This window comes from Schistocerca gregaria, chromosome 3, assembly GCF_023897955.1.
Source record: "Schistocerca gregaria isolate iqSchGreg1 chromosome 3, iqSchGreg1.2, whole genome shotgun sequence".
Taxonomy (NCBI): Eukaryota; Metazoa; Arthropoda; class Insecta; order Orthoptera; family Acrididae; genus Schistocerca; species Schistocerca gregaria.
The window spans coordinates 321,454,991-321,471,336 of NC_064922.1; the positions used below are offsets into that span (position 1 = coordinate 321,454,991).

Here is a 16,346-nt window from a genome sequence, read left to right on the forward strand (position 1 = left end):
TGACGCGGGTGTCTGGTGTGGCGAGGCGAGGCGAGGCGAGGCGAGGCCCGCGCAAACTGGGCTGCGGGGTCGGCTCGGCGCCGCCCGCCCGCCAGTGGGTCGCGCCTCACACTCGCCGTCGTTCCAGGTCAGCCCATCTGCATGCCGCGCTGGGCGCATCCAGCCTCCGCCGCGCACTCTCGCTCACTGCCAGATCCTCTTTCTTTTGGTGAAAAGTTTTAGGGGAGCGAGAAAAAAGACTCCCTACAAGTTACACAATGGATACTTGTCGCAATTGTATACCCAAACGAAGAGTGGGAAATTTACAGCCGAGGTGTCAAACTCATCAGCGTGAGGACTAGCTTTGCGAAGAAGGATGTAATTGCTTTAAAGTAACAACGTTAGCTAAAAAATTAAAATTTCATTAGAAACTTGAGGGAAATGTTTTGTCCCAAACCCCACAGCGAAACGAAGAGTAAGAAACGGGGTACCAAACTAACCAGCACAATGCCTAATTTTGTATAAAAAAAAAAAATAAAAGTAAAATACTGAATTGCTTGAAACTATCAGGATAACTCCGAGAAACTTAATTAACAGTTTGGCTGAAAATTACAGACTGAGTTATTGTCCTGTTTTTCATTGCCAAACGAAGAGTGGAAAATGGGTAAATGGGGCATCGAAATGACCAGGGTTAGATCTAGTTCAACAATAAAAAAAAAAGAAAAGAAAACCTGAAATTAAAATGAGTGGTCAACCCTTTGACTGACGACATAACTGACATGCACACAGTGTGATGCGTGAGCTGAAAGTACGACAAAGACGGCCTTTTTGACATTTACACACGGTTGTATGATCATCTTGTCCTTTGTACACAAGTCTGTGTGTGGCATGACAGCTTGGTAGTGGTAGTTATATCCTCCAAAGCGACCAGTAAACATTTCTAAGGGGTGACTGCTCTGAGGTGACAAAAGACGTGGGATACCTCAAAACATTGTGTCGGACGTCGTTTTGTCCCGCGCAGTGAAGCAGCTCGACGAGGCACCGACTCAACACGTCGTTGGAAGTTCCCTGCGTTGTTTGGGAATTTGACGGCCGTTAATGGCTCCAAATGGTTCCCTAGCAGCCGAACACGACGATTACCAGTCAATGATCTGTTCAGTTGGACCAGAGGACCCAGTCCATTTCATTTAAATACGGCCCACATCGTTTTCGGAGCCGCCGCCAGCTCGCATTGTGCCTTGTTGAAAACTTGGGTTCGTGGCTTCGTGAGGTCTACGCCACACTCAAAAAATGGTTCAAATGGCTCTGAGCAATATCGGACTTGACTGCTGAGGTTATCAGTCCCCTAGAACTTAAAACTACTTAGACCTAACTAACCTAAGGATATCACACACATCCATGCGCGACGCAGGATTCGAACCTCCGACCGCAGCGGTCGCGCCACACTCGAATCATAGTATCAGCTTTTACACAACTGACATCAGGACTCACCTGACCAGGTTACGGTTTTCGCGTCGTCCAGGGTCCCACGAATATGGTTATGATCCCAGGAGAGGCACCGCAGGCGATAGCCCATTAACGCCAAATTATGCTGCACTGTCCTAACGGATAAGTTCGCCGTACGTCTAACATTGCTTTCTGCAGTTATTTCACGCTGTGTTGCTTGTCTGTTAGCACTGACAACTCCTCGCAAACGCCGCTGCTCTCGGTCGTTAAGTAAAAGCCGTCGACCACTGCGTTGTCCGTGGTGAGAGGTAATGCCTCAAATTTGGTATCCTCGGAACATTCTGGATCTCAGAATATTCCCCAACGAGTTCCAAAATGGTCTCTCCAATTCCACATTCAAAGACTTAATTACCGTCTTGCTGCCATAAACACTTCGGAGACCATTTCACGCGTATGAGCTGAGTACAAATGACAGTGCGCTGTCCTTTTATACCTTGTGAACGTGAAACTGCCTCTATCTGTATAAGGGCATATCGCTATCCCATGACTTTTGTCACCTTAGCGTGAATTCTTCTCAGCCCTCCAGGGTAGCCGAGCGCGCTAACCCGCTGCTTCCTCGACTCGGGTAGGAGCGCCGGCCCCGGATCGAATCCGCCCGACGGATTAACGACGTGGGCGGCCAGCCTGGGTGTGGTTTTTAGGCGGTTTTCCACATCCCGCAAGGTGAATACCGGGCTGGTCCCCACGTTCCGCCTCAGTTACGCGCGTCGCAGACATTTGCCAAACGTCCGCAATACACGATTTACACTAGACGCAGACAGTTGGAGTACACTGATACCGTCCTGCGGGGTACGGGGTGGCGGCAGGAAGGGCATCCGGCCATCCCTAACACTGCTAAATCCGTTGTAACCACGCCGACCCTGCGATCGCTGCGAGACTATGGGGTAAGCGAAAGAAGAAGAAGAAAAGTGTGAATTTTTCTCCTGTAAGCTTTTAATCCTGACGAAGGGGATTGAGCTAGTGGCCGCTACGATGCAGTGTTTTTCCGCCACACAAGCTCGGCCGCGTTCTCGGGCTATATACGGCGTGCGCGGCGGCAGTGAACGACCGCGGCGCGGCGGCGTGGGTGTCGCGCGCCGGCTGCGGCTGCCGAGGGCAGGTGCGCCGGTTTCCCGTTGCAGCGCTGCAGCGGCGAGGCGGCGGACCTGCGCCGCATGCGGAATGCAGCAGCGGCAGCGGCCGCGGCCGCGGCGCACCCCTCCGCCACTGCTGCCCTTGACCCCGTCCTGGAAGGGGAAGGGCGGCCGGCCGTTTCCCCCTGCGCTCCTCGGAACCCGGCGGATGACTCCCGGAGTCGGCGCGCGCCCAGATTCTGCGGCGCCGGTGTCACGGCCGGTCCCCGGAAGTGTCAGCGAGGGGGAAACACGATGACGTCAGCCGGCAGCGTGCCGGCCAATGACGTCCTCTTCGGCGTATTCCACGACCGCTCGCTAGAATCGACGCCGCTAACAGGAAGACAGGTCACGTGATTCATTTCAAAACGGTTTTATCAAGGAAAATGGACACGAATACGATGCCATGAACCCGACACATATCACGATCTACCCTATGATCTAACACAACTCGGTTCTTTACAGCTCCATTCTTTACGCAAACAGACAGGAATAACTTTACCTGCCGGTGTATCAGGTCGTCTCCAATCAGTTCCACGTCAAAATTTCAGCAAAAAGTAGATTGGAACTTCCTGGCAGACCAAAACTAAATAGAAACAGGAGTACAACTTCCAAGAGCCATGATCTGTATTGTTTTGGGGTTGGGTTATTTGGGCAAGGAGACCTGACAGCGAGGTCATCGGTCTCATCGGATTAGGGAAGGACGGGGAAGGAAGTCGGCCGTGCCCTTTCAGAGGAACCATCCCGGCACATGCCTGCAGTGATTTAGGGAAATCACGGCAACCTAAATCAGGATGGCCGGACGCGGGATTGAACCGTCGTCCTCCCAAATGCGAGCCCAGTCTCTAACTGCTGGGCGTCTCACTTTCCGCTTCTTAAACTAAGACCGCTACCTACGATTCTCTTTATCTAACGTAACTAGTGATGCATCACTTCAAAAATGTTCAAATGTGTGTGAAATCTTATGGGACGTAACTGCTTTGGTCATCGTTCCCTAAGCTTACACACTACTCAACCTAAATTATCCTAAGGACAAATACACACACACCCATGTCTGCGGGAGGACTCGAACCTCCGCCGGGACCAGGTGCATCTCCTGTGTCGGCGAAATAGTGCAGTGGTTACTGTGGTTATGTGTTCACGTATATCGTTCCAATCTACATTCTGACATTTTGAATCATTTTTTTAATCACCACACACGACTACCGGAAATATTCCATCAGTAACTGCACGGTTGTCTATTTCCTTCTGCATCCTTACCCATCTGAACCCTCTACTAATCACGCACGTTGACAAGACGTGAGCAAACAGTGCTTTCTCACATTACGCGTCACTTAAACGATTCTTTTCACTCGAAAGACTACATTAACTCTATCTCGTCCACGTGACTACCTGAGAGAATCCTGTCCGAATAAGAATTCGAAGCGTTCTCTTCGGAATTTCAGCTAATGCGTTCCCTGGAACCTTTCCGTATCAGAGCGTTTCCGCCGCTAGCGCTGCGGGTGGACCGTGGCCACTGTCCTAACTACCACTGCAGCAAGCCAGTTTCTGGAATGCAGCGCGCTATGCGCTCTCTTCCAGGAATATTTCCGTTCCAGGAAGCAGATCGTGACAGCGAATGCTTTTCCGTACCTGTGCCGTTCCAGGCTGGGACTGGAGTGTCGGCAGAAGGCCGCTTTGGCCGCTGGAACGACAGGAATTCTTACTCGCACTCCTGAGCAACGTCTCGTAGTAGCTCCCGAGAGAAAAGACTGGAAGCTGCGTTGATAACTGTGCATTGCGAAGAAATGTACTGCACACCTTCAAACCGCTGATGCCGGTCTTGGAAGGCTATTTAGTATCGAAGTTGGAAAATTTGTTAATTATTTCATCTGTAAGTTAGGAACCCAACTGGCGACCAAGGTACAAAGAAAACGAATTAGTCGACCCACAGAGAGCGACAGGAAATATAATACATACTGTCGCTCTGCGTGCGACTACAGGCAGCGTGCTACATGGGTAACACGGAGACAAAGCTCAAATATTTTACGATTCTAGACGTAATGTCTGTTGTGAGGAAGCAGAGACTGCCAACTATGTGGCAGATTTTATTTACTATTCCACTCGCATGATACAGTTACCAATACTATAACCCATTTCGACCTTATTAGTTAGTCTTGTTTATTCTTTCCTACCGATTACCTACAGAAATACCCAAGAGGTTTTCTGAGGAGTCAAGACTGGTCGCTATCACAGCAGAAGGAGATGTGTGATACTGAGTCGGCAAAAGCACGAGGTGCCTTGGAACAACTGCAGGCAAACTGTATATTGTGGGACAGAACGAACGAAACTCAGGATCTTCCAGAGTAACGATCAATCATTATTTCTTTGCGGCTGCAAAAGTGGACTGTAGCCAAAGCACTGTGGAGGAAACGAACGAGTATTGCCAACAAAAGTCTGTGTTCCCATGGTCATGTAAGATCGTCAGAATTCTTTAGGGAGTTACGTTCTCCGGAAACTCGCTTACTAGACCAATGTAAATCGTCATGATAGAGCAAAAATGGTGCTAGAATGGAATTACTGTCGTAAAAGCAGTATGCTACCTCGGGCATGGGTGTGTGTGATGTCCTTAGGTTAGTTAGGTTTAAGTAGTTCTAAGTTCTAGGGGACTGATGACCTCTGAAGTCCCATAGTGCTCAGAGCCATTTGAACCAAAGCTTCGTGCCATATCTCTGCTTGGACGTTCCATCTTAAGGGGGGTAGGACGTCAAACGGGCCGACTTGGAGCAGGAGAGGCACCACAGAACAGCAACAAATGCTGCCATTAGTAAGTGAAAAAAAATGGTGAAATATCACATGTAAAAAAAATACTTCGTTATGTTTTCGAACTTCCGCTGCTATGAGTGTGAATTCTGAATCCTTCCTGGTCATGCTGACAAAGTCTTATGAACGTATTTGTAAAAGTATAGACAGTGGAAATTAAAATGTCCTGTGCTGCCTCTCCTGCTCCAAGTCGGCCCGTTTGATGTCCTACCCGCCTTAAGATGGAACGTCCAAGCAGAGATATGGCACGAAGCTTTGGTTCAACTGGCTCTGAGCACTATGGGACTTCAGAGGTCGTCAGTCCCCTAGAACTTAGAACTACTTAAACCTAACTAACCAAAGGACATCACACACATCCATGTCCGAGGCAGGATTCGAACCTGCGACCGTAGTGCCTGAGCGGTTCCAGACTGTAGCGCCTAGAGCCTGTCGGCCACCCCGGCCGGCGCACTAAGTTTTCGTTCGCCCTTTTTTTTCTCACCACGTGGCAATCGGGGCGCCGCTGACGCACGGACGGAGTGTCATTCCGTATGCTAATACCCGGCAGGGCGGCGGTTAATGTGATTTCGCATCTAATTGGAGGCGGGCCTCGCCGTGTGCGGCAGCTGCGAGGAAACCCTAATGGCGGCCGGCGCGCTAACTGTACCCGCCGCGGCTGGCGCCTGCTGTGCCATCGCCGCACCGCGGGTCACTCACCCGCCCTTGCAGCGAGCGCTTCGCTTTCCGCGTGGGAGGCCCTCCACGCCGGATTCGGAGCTGGACGCCGTTCTCAATTGGTTAACTCTATAAGGGGAAAATCTCCCGATCGTTATTCTGTCTCTCATGTTGCACGGTTTTGTGTAACGAGCGAGTTGGCGTAGTGGCTAAGGCCGTGGACTCGCGTACGACAAGACCGGGGTTCGAATACCGACTCGGTCATCCAGACTGAGATTTTTCGTGGTTCCCATAAAGAGACTTGGTCGAATGTTGGGACGCTTCGTCTGAAAAAGACAAGGCCGAAACCCTCCCCAGTCGTTATCCTATTGGAGTTCAGTTCCAATTACCTCGTTATTAATGTAGAACCAATCCTAATTTGGAATAAAATGACATCCCCAGTTGCAATTTTATTTTAATTTTAAATGCTATGGCCGGTTTATCCAGTGCTATATGAGAGACGTCCTAAGAGACATTCTTACGATGTAACCACTGAATAATCGCCTTGAGTCCCGTAGCTATTGGTTCAAATGGCTCTGAGCACTATGGGACTTAACATCTGTGGTCATCAGTCCCCTAGAACTTAGACTTAATTAAACCTAACTAACCTAAGGGCATCACACACATCAATGCCCGAGGCAGTCGCTACAGTGGTACTGGTTAAAACATTACTGCCATATTTATGTGCTTGTAATATCGCAAATAAAAAGTAGTGTCTCAGTATTAATGGCACTTTGAGCAAAACTTTCTTATTGGCAGTTAGGAAGAGTCAGTCTTTTTCTGATATGGCACCTAGAACGTTCTTAATAAATTAATTTATTTTCTAATTCGTCTCATTATCTAGTTGCAGTAGTGAGATGAACATCGTAATTTAATGATTATAAAGAATCCGCCTAAATTACAGATAGAAACCGGATAGCCACGCCTTTTTCAGAGCACACTAAAACTACAAACTGCCTAAAGAGGAGTTTACCTGAGAGCCCGCCAGGCCACCGAACGTTGGCTGTGGTGAGCGTTTGAGCTAAGTACAGCTGTTGACATGGAACACACGTACCGTTTATTTTACATTTTATGCGAGTCTTTTGTCCTTTTCGGCGATCTCTATTCATGTCGGACCATGCCTCTTTAGGCAGTTTGTAGTTTTAGTGTGTTCCGAAGAAAGCGCGGTTATCCGCGCCGAAACATACGTCAATATCCGGTTTCTATATGCAATCGAGGCGGATTCTTTATAATCATCCAATTATTCACGATTGCTGACGTGCTGCAGTGTTAAAAGTTCTCAACATCACAATTCTGTGGTTTCAGGCTATGTTCTCAATTTTTTGAATACTAGTAAGTCCTATACAAAAAGGCGTACAGTGTTTTCTTATCCACCTGACAAATGTGATATTCAGCGCTTAGAACATTTGACATTTCCACTACTCAGTCGAAATCAGCTGACCAAGCGCATCTTTATATTGCGATCAAAACAAAGAAATGTATAGCGAAATATTACGGCAGTGGGACGAACCAGGAATAAATCGCGCACAGTTTTTTTGGTGCAAGCGTTTGGCGCTCGTGCCGTACGTCCATTCACGGGTTTGGAAGTCACCGTGCCACGAGATCCGAAGCGCACTTGAGCAGACGCTCGTGAGCAGCGAAATTGATCAGATGAGCGCGAGGTGAGGCGAGGCGCTGTAAAGGCGAAAGCCGCGGCGACTCCGGTTCTGTGGGATCCACTCTCGCGTGGCGCAGGTAGGAGGCTGTGTAGCGTGGCACGCTGCACGGCACGGCTTCCCTTCCGGCGCGCCGGCGTGCGCCGCGTTGCGCGGGACGTGGAAGTCACGGCTGGCGCAGGTCGACGACCCGACGGCCCGGCCGAGTTCGTCCTCCCCCGCGGCGGCAGGGGGGGGGGGGGCGGTAAACATTACTCACGAGGAGTTCCCCCAGAGTCAACGCACTCGCCGCGGCGCCGGCGCTGACGTGCGCCCAGGAACTGGGTTACGGCGCCTCCCCGACACTTCCCATTTAATATTAGAAGCCAGGCCGCCGGGCAGCGCTGTGTTTCTCGCCGCTAATACTGCTACGACAGCGTCAGTCTTCTAGCCTCACGGTCGCTCGACGCTGGACGGTAGTTTGCTACAAAAGGCACTGCAGAACCTGCAACATCACACCTGAAACTTTCTGGCAGATTAAAACTGTGTGCCGGACCGAGACTCGAACTCGGGACCTTTGCCTTTCGCGGGCAAATGCTCTACCAACTGAGCTACCCAAGTACGAGTCACGCCCTGTCCCCACAGCTTTAATTCTGCCAGTACCTCGTTTCTTACCTTCCAAACTTAACAGAAGCTCTCCTGTGAACCTTGCAGAACTAGCACTGCTGAAAGAAAGGATATTGCGGAGAATTGGCTTAGCCACAGCCTAGGGTGCGTACGGAGTAGAGCTTCTGTAAAGTTTGGAAGATAGGAGACGAGGTACTGGCGGAAGTAAAGCTGTGAGGACGGGGCATGAGTCGTGCTTGGGTAGTTCAGATGAAGAGCACTTGCCCGCGAAAGGCAAAGGTCCCGAGTTCGAGTCTCGGTCCGGCACACAGTTTTAATCTGCCAGGAAGTTTCATATCAGCGCACACTCCGCTGCAGAGTGAAAATCTCATTCTGGAAATATCACACCTGTATAAAACTTAAGAACTTACACACAATTAACCTTTGCGCCAACTCACTGATACTGGGTTCCCATCTTTACGGCCGGTAGTCTAGTGACTGGTGTCGCCGACCGCTAACTCGGCGATCCCATTAGCATTAATGTACTGAAACGCGCTAGAAACTGGTATAGGCATGCGCATTCAAATACAGAGATATGTAAACAGGCAGAATACGGCGCTGCGGTCGGCAGCGTCTATAAAAGATAGCAAGACTCGGGAGCAGTTGTTAGATCGGTTACTACTGCTACAATGGAACACAGCATCTCCGAGGTACCGGTGAAGTGGGGATTTTCCCGTACGACCATTTCACGAGGAATCCGGTAAACCACCAAATCTCTCACATCGCTGCGTCTGGAAAAAAGATCACGCAAGAACGGGACCTATGACGACTGAAGAGAATCGTTCAACCTGACAAAAGTCCAATCCTTTCGCAAACTGCTGCAGGTTTCACTGCTGTGCCATCAACAAGTGTCAATGTGCGAACCATTCAACGCAACATCATAGACATAGGCTTTCGGAGCCGGATCCCCATTCGCGTACCCTTGATGACTGCATGACACATAGCTTTTTACGCCTCGCCTGGGCCCGTCAACACCGACATTGGGCTTTTGATGACAGGAAATATGTTAAACTTCCTGGCAGCTTAAAACTGTGTACCGGATCGAGACTCAAACTCGGAACCTTTGCCTTTCGAGAGCAAGTGCTCTACCAACTGAGCTACCCAAGCTGTGAGGACGGGGCGTGAGTCGTGCTTGGGTAGCTCAGTTGGTAGAGCACTTGCCCTCGAAAGGCAAAGGTCCCGAGTTCGAGTCTCGGTCCGCCACACAGTTTTAATCTGCCAGGATGTTTCATATCATCGCAAACTCCGCTGTAGAGTGAAAATTTCATTCTAGGAAATATGTTATCTGGTCGGAAAGAGTCTCGTATCAAATTGCAACGGGCGGATGGACTTGTACGGATATGGAGACAACCTCACGAATCCATGGACTCGTTATGTTCGACTGTTCGCGTCGGACAACGACGAGGTGGCGCAGTGGAAAAACTTTCACATTTGGGAGAACACCTATGCAGGTGCTCTTCCAACCATTCAGATCTCTTAAAGGCACATGCCGGCTTGGTTCGTTGGAAAAACACACAGCAGATTTCCTTCCCCAATCAGCCTGTGCTCTCTCACGAGAGTATCGTCGACGGGACGTGAAATATTGATTTCCGCATCTGGCTTCATGCTGATAGAAAACAATAACGTAAATAATTTTACGAATATATCGAGGGTGTACTATATAACTTACTTTTGTAAAGAAACTTATTTCTTTCTCGGAATACGTTTCCGCAGGCAACCGCCTTGCCGCAGTGGTGACACCGCTTCCCGTGAGATCACCGAAGTTAAGCGCTGTCAGGCGTGGTCGGCACTTGGATAGGTGACCGTCAAGGCCAGCATGCGCTGTTGCCATTTTTCGGGATGCACTCAGCCTCGTGATGCCAACTGAGGAGCTGCTCAACCGAATAGTTGCGGCTTCGTTCAAGAGTACCATCATAACGGCCGGGAGAGCGGTGTGCTGAGCCCACGCCCCTCCTATCCACATCCTCCTCTGAGGTTGACACGACGGGCGGATGGTCCCGGTAGACCACTCGTGGCCTGAGGCCTGAAGATGGAGTGTGAAAACGTTTTCGAAGCAGCTGTTGTAGTGCTAGCCTGCCACTTGGCTATCCTCGGAGGCTGGTGTTACGGAAATAATGCGCGGAGCCAGCGCTCTGCATAGGGATGTGGCCTGCTCCAGAAGTGAGCCATGCATATGTAGCGGTCCACCCATCCATTACACTACATTAGCGAGGCGCATTCCAGGCGACCAGGTGTTACTCGCTGCGGCGTTTCGGCAATGACGGGGCGGATTATTGAGTCACGGCGAGCAGCTTGTCGTCACACGGCAGAGGGAGTCCTGTGCACACAGGGAGTCGGTTTCGCGAGAAAGCTGTCCAGAAGTCCCACGTTCCGGTCCGCCGGGCAGCCTAGAACCAGCGCCTTGGCAGGCAGAAGGAATGGCCACGCCACGCATCGACTCTGGAGAATACAGTCCAGATGTAACTGCTCTGACGTGTATCCATCCCACTAACGTAAATCTGAAAAGTGCCTTCCATCTTCAGAAGAAAAACTGTTAAGACGGATCGCTGAATAAGATGTTTACAGGAAATGGATGACAAAGCGGGATACTGTGTCTTCTAGCACTCCGTCTTCAGGCCACGAATGGCCTACCGGAACCATCCGACCGCCGTGTCATGCTCAATGGAGGATGCGGATAGAAGTGGCTTGGGGTCAGCACACCGCTCTCCCGGTCGTTATGATGTTATTCTTGACCGAAGCCACTACTAATCGGTCGAGTAGCTCCTCAATTGGCATCACGAGACTGAGTGCACCCCGAAAAATGGCAACATCGCATGGCGGCCTGTATGGTCACCCATCGAAGCGCCGACCACTCCCGACAGCGCTTGACTTCGGTGATCTGAAGGGAACCGGTGTTAGTAATAGCCAAGGCCGTTGGCTCTTATTCGTTTACTTATAGTTAAATTTCTTCACACATCAACTTCGTATTCGAGAATAATGACACAGTCTACACATTAATCGGAGTAAATTATCCTGAACTGGTTCAAATGGCTCTGAGCACTATGGGACTTAACATCTGTGGTCATCAGTCCCCTAGACTTAGAAATACTTAAACTAACCTAAGGACATCACACACATTCATGGCCGAGACAGGAATCGAACCTGCGAGCGTAGCTGTCGTGCGGTTCCGGACTGAAGCGCCTACAACCGCTCGACCACAGTGGCCGTCTATCCTGAAATCGAACACTCTGATGAAGATAGTAGATTTTAAGAGTGAGTCCAAAGGGTAATCGGTTTCTGAGCCTTGAGCGGATTCCCTGTGGTGCAGCAGAATCTTCCAAGCACGGCTTGTTATAAGAGCGGGCATTATGCGTACGAGGGTTTCGGAGTACGGAGCGTAGCACCTCGGGAACCCGCAGCACCCTGGAGTACTATTGAGGATCCTGGCGACCGGCCGTTCACCTTGTGTGCCGGGGTCGGCGTCGGCGCCGAACTGCACGCTGCCCCTATTCTGATGTGATTCACGTTTGTTCGCGGATCAGGGCCAGCGCGCCAACTTCCGCAGTGGGGGAAGAACGCTGCGTCACGCGGTGACGGGGCGCTGCCGCGCCAGCCGGCCACTTATTAAGTCGCCCGCACTCAGCCGCGGTACTCGCTGTTACCGGCGAAACAGCGGTGACCATCACTACCGGCGTAAAGCCAGGCTAGAGTTCTCTGATAACGCGCCGCTTACCTCCTCCTTACGTCAGGTTTGACGCACGTTACTCACAAGAAAAGCTTCGAAATTGACCGGCTTTGAATATATTGTAGTAAGGACTCCGTCTTCAGGCCACGAGTGGCCTACCGGTACCATCCGACCGCCGTGTCATCCTCAGTGGAGGATGCGGATAGGAGGGGCGCGGGGTCAGCACACCGCTTTCCCGGCTGTTATGATGGTATTCTTGACCGAAACCGCTACTATTCGGTCGAGCAGCTCCTCAGTGGGCATCACGAGCCTGAGTGCACCCCGAAAAATGTCAACAGCGCATGACGGCCCGGATGGTCACCCATCCTAGTACCCACCACGCCCGACAGCGCATAACTTCGGTGGTCTCACGGGAATCGGTGTATCCACTGCGGCAAGGCCGTTGCCACTGGAATATATTGTAGTTTAGATGAAAAAAAGAGACATATATTTCATTATACGTGCCCATACTGACGTTAAGGGAGTGAAACACCGCCTTGAAACAGGTGAATGAGCACCATCGAAACGGTAACAGATACAACAAAAATTTCAAATAAAACTTCTATGATTTTAATGTACGTTACAAAGGTGCATCCACATTTGTCAAAAAATCCATTTTTTTCGAAATCCCATCTTCCCCACTCTTTTGTTTCTCATTTTGACATTTGACTAACAGCATAACGTATAGACATCATCGCTATAACAAATTCAATCATATGATTCCACAGAAGGATTAGTCAAAAATGAGCTAGAAATATCTCTGTATCATAGTGCTTTCAGCATATTTTGACCCGAAAAATTCTTTCTCGTAATTGTATATATATTTGTTATCGTTTCGAGGTTATTCTTTCAGAAATAATAAACTCATTATGTTCAGCGGCATGTTTCACCCCCCTTTACTGCAGTATTGGCACGTATAAAAAATTAAAAAATACGTGTCTCTTGGTTTGCTCTACACCGCAACATATTCAAAGCTGATCAAAATCAAAGACTATTCGTTGGGTCAATAAACTAGGACAAGGCGAACACAACACCCAACATCTCCGCTAAGAATCGTCTTGCTCCTGTTGTGCTCCATTTGTAATGACTTGCCTGTAGAAAAGATGTTCGACAGTGACAAAAAAATTACCACTTTGCTAACGCCGGTCACACGTGATTTAAGAGAGAGGTGAGTAGCGCGCTGCCAGAGAACGCTTCCAGTTTTCCACTTTCCCTGTTATATTGGCGAAAAGTTAGTGGCGGGAACGTAAACTTTCACATTGGATCTAATGTCTCTGTTTTTTTTTTTCGTTGTATTTGTTCGGCGCTTCATATATGGGAAGAAATAACATATTACCCGCTTCTTTTCTAAACGTATATTCACGGAATTTCAATTTCTTGGTCAGAACCGGAGCACTGCAACTGTTTTTAATTTATATCTGGGACAGTACACCCCAGACTAAGAGAGGAAGCTGCAATGTATGTCTAAGTATACTTATATATGTGTATACCTCAATAAATTTGGTGACTTGCACGAGATGTTCAGTTTGCCTATGTCGTTGCCGATTTCATGCCATAATCTATCGGCTGCAGTGAACAATGAAGATACTAGTTCTCCCAGGAGAAAGATAAGCAATATTTATGCCCATGGACTGGCTTCCTCCAGCTAGGCGGTGCTGTCCGGAACCGCGTTGCTGCTTCGGACGCAGTTTCGAATCCTGCCTCGGGCATGAATGTGTGTGCTGTCCTTAGGGCAGTTAGGTTTAAGTAGTCTAGGGGATTGATGACCTCAGATGTTAAGTCCTATAGTGCTCAGAGCCATTTGAACCATTTGAACCTCCAGCTAGGTAAGCGGGTTAAGGGCATGATGATGCGCATTTTTTCTGGAACTGGGAGGCAGTTTGGGTAGCAGCCACTACCTCAAGCACAGGGCTAGTAGAACAGCAATAGCGAGTGGAGCTGGGGGCACAGTGTAATTGTGAGACTCCGCCGGAGGTTTCTCTCTCAGTTTACCTCAGCGTAGCCTAGAAACGCCCACTCACGCGCCGTGCCGACACTGACATTTTCCTCCGGCCGCGAGGCCACTTAACTGGTTTCCGCACTCAGCAAAGTGTTACATACGAACCTTCGAGACGCCGCTTAATGTCGTACTTCATGGATTTCCCAAGCAAGCAGAGAACGGTAAAATGAATGGCTAATGCTAGTTCAGTTGGTATACTGTGCCACAAAACACCGAGACACTAGCCTTGCTTATATTATGAACCTGACTTGTTATTCTGCATTTTTTAAATGTTCGGTACACCAAATTTGTTCCATCCCTCTTTTTTTGTGAATGAGGTATTGATATTCCTCTCGAGACTGCTTGATATTGTTTAACTTAAACCAAGTAAACTTCCAAATGATTAGATTACAGGATGTCATAGTATTCCTAAGCTGCACTGTCGTTAACCAAGGTCCTCTCAGTGCCAATAATGAAACGTTTTGCGATGAAAGTCAGCATCGGTGGAGACAGAATGTTCAATGCTCTAATATAGTGTTACTCAATCTGGTCCTATCCCCAACTAGTGGACGCTCCAGCTTTCATGGTGGGCGATAGGCACTATGTGCTTTAAAAACATTTTTGCTGTGTTTTCATAAAATTTTGACATAAAATCTTTGCTAATTAATTATCATTATACACCTTAACCTGCTTCATAAACTCCGTAAGGTAAAGTTACTTCCCTGCTTTATGTCACCATTGCTGAAAAGCATTGGCCAGTTACAAAATTTTACCGAGTAACAGAGATGTCAAAATGGGCGACAGGTAAAAAAGGTTGAATAGCCCTGTAACCTAATGAAAGGTCAGATAGAACCTATTTCCAGAAGAGTTTGAATGTACCTCATGTCCCTTTCTCTAACTGATAACATCGCTGAAAACACATTTTTTCTTTGTGCGCCATTTACTGAAGATTTTGTAGACAGAATGGCAGTATCTAGTCGCCAAGGATTCTGTGCCTTGTCAAAGAAATATATTACAGAAAAATTGGCAAATGAATTAGGTCTTATGTTGTTGATTTATTAATCCATTTGTAGCATAAGTGGTTGTCAATATTACACACTGTCGGTGTAGACGTTACTTATTGATACAAATATTCACAAATCTACGTTTGTTAAAAACGTCTGTTTATTCCGGAATAAGCGAAAATGTAAACGTGTTCATCGTAGAAAAGTTTTTGACCCGTATGTAGTTCCGCTAAATAATGACTTAAAAACCCCACCCAGACTTGCAGTGAAACAAAATTGTTAAGTCTTTCGTGGACACAAGTTTACAAACTGCCTGTTGGCTTCTGTTTCGGGTTCTTCTGCAGACGTTCGTTTCATGATATACTACGGTCGCAGGTTCGAATCCTGCCTCGGGCATGGATGTATGTGATGTCCTCGGGTTAGTTAAGTTTAAGTAGTTCTAAGTTCTAGGGGACTGATGACCTCAGATGTTAAGTCCGATAGTGCTCAGAGCCATTTGAACAATTTTTTTTGTTTCATGATTTTTTTGACTTTTCGCTAGCAAAAGTGTCTGGTATTGTCAAAGCTTCAAGTTCCGTTTCTGGTGGTGTATTGGAGTCGAGCTCTCGAGCCACGTATATACATACATTCTGATGCGGCACTTGGCGGTGAATCTTTGACAATTTCAGCCATTCGTGCTGGAGAAACGTCAGAAAAATCATCAAACGTCGGCCTAAGAACCCGAGACAGAAGCCAACAGGCAATTTGTGTTGTAGTGTAACTTAATAAATTGTTACTTTTGAGATAATGCTTTACCGCCTCAATGAAACTATGATTTCATCATTCAACGAATAGTAATTAAGACTTCAGTAAATTAGACTCCAGCGATGACGGTACGAATCTCACGAAACAGGTTTGGGCAAGAAAACAAACGTAAGTAGATTTTGTCATTTGCACCTACGTACAGAATTTAGCGCCCGTATTTTGGTCTGCGAATGCGGACGCTGTAAGAGCGTCTCGTACGCCAAAGGATGATGGTTGTATTTCAGTTTGGCCGGTTGAGTATACTGTTTCGAATGACGCAGTATCGAGCAGGTGGCGGAAGCTTGCTGACCTCAGGAACACAACAATAAGGTGGGATGAGCGGCGGTGTGGCGTCTGCGGGGTTTCAAAGGGAGATGGGCAGCGCCGAAGGGTTGCGCCGATGCTCCTGTGTTGTGAAGGGCCGTTGACTCCCGGGAGCATCGTCCTGGCGGCCCACGAACGCTGCCGAGTGCTGCCGAAGGTGGC

General features: G+C 48.6%; 1 protein-coding gene and 1 non-coding gene across 3 annotated transcripts in view; both read left to right on the forward strand.

Annotated features, from left to right (window-relative positions):
* The window catches only part of LOC126353907 (ecdysone-inducible protein E75), a 407,934-nt gene that overhangs the window by 321,293 nt on the left and 70,295 nt on the right, over positions 1-16,346 (forward strand). The gene's annotated exons all lie outside the window — the stretch shown is intronic.
* Positions 9,521-9,597, forward strand: Trnas-cga (transfer RNA serine (anticodon CGA)). The gene has a single exon. It is a non-coding gene; the product is annotated as a tRNA-Ser (tRNA).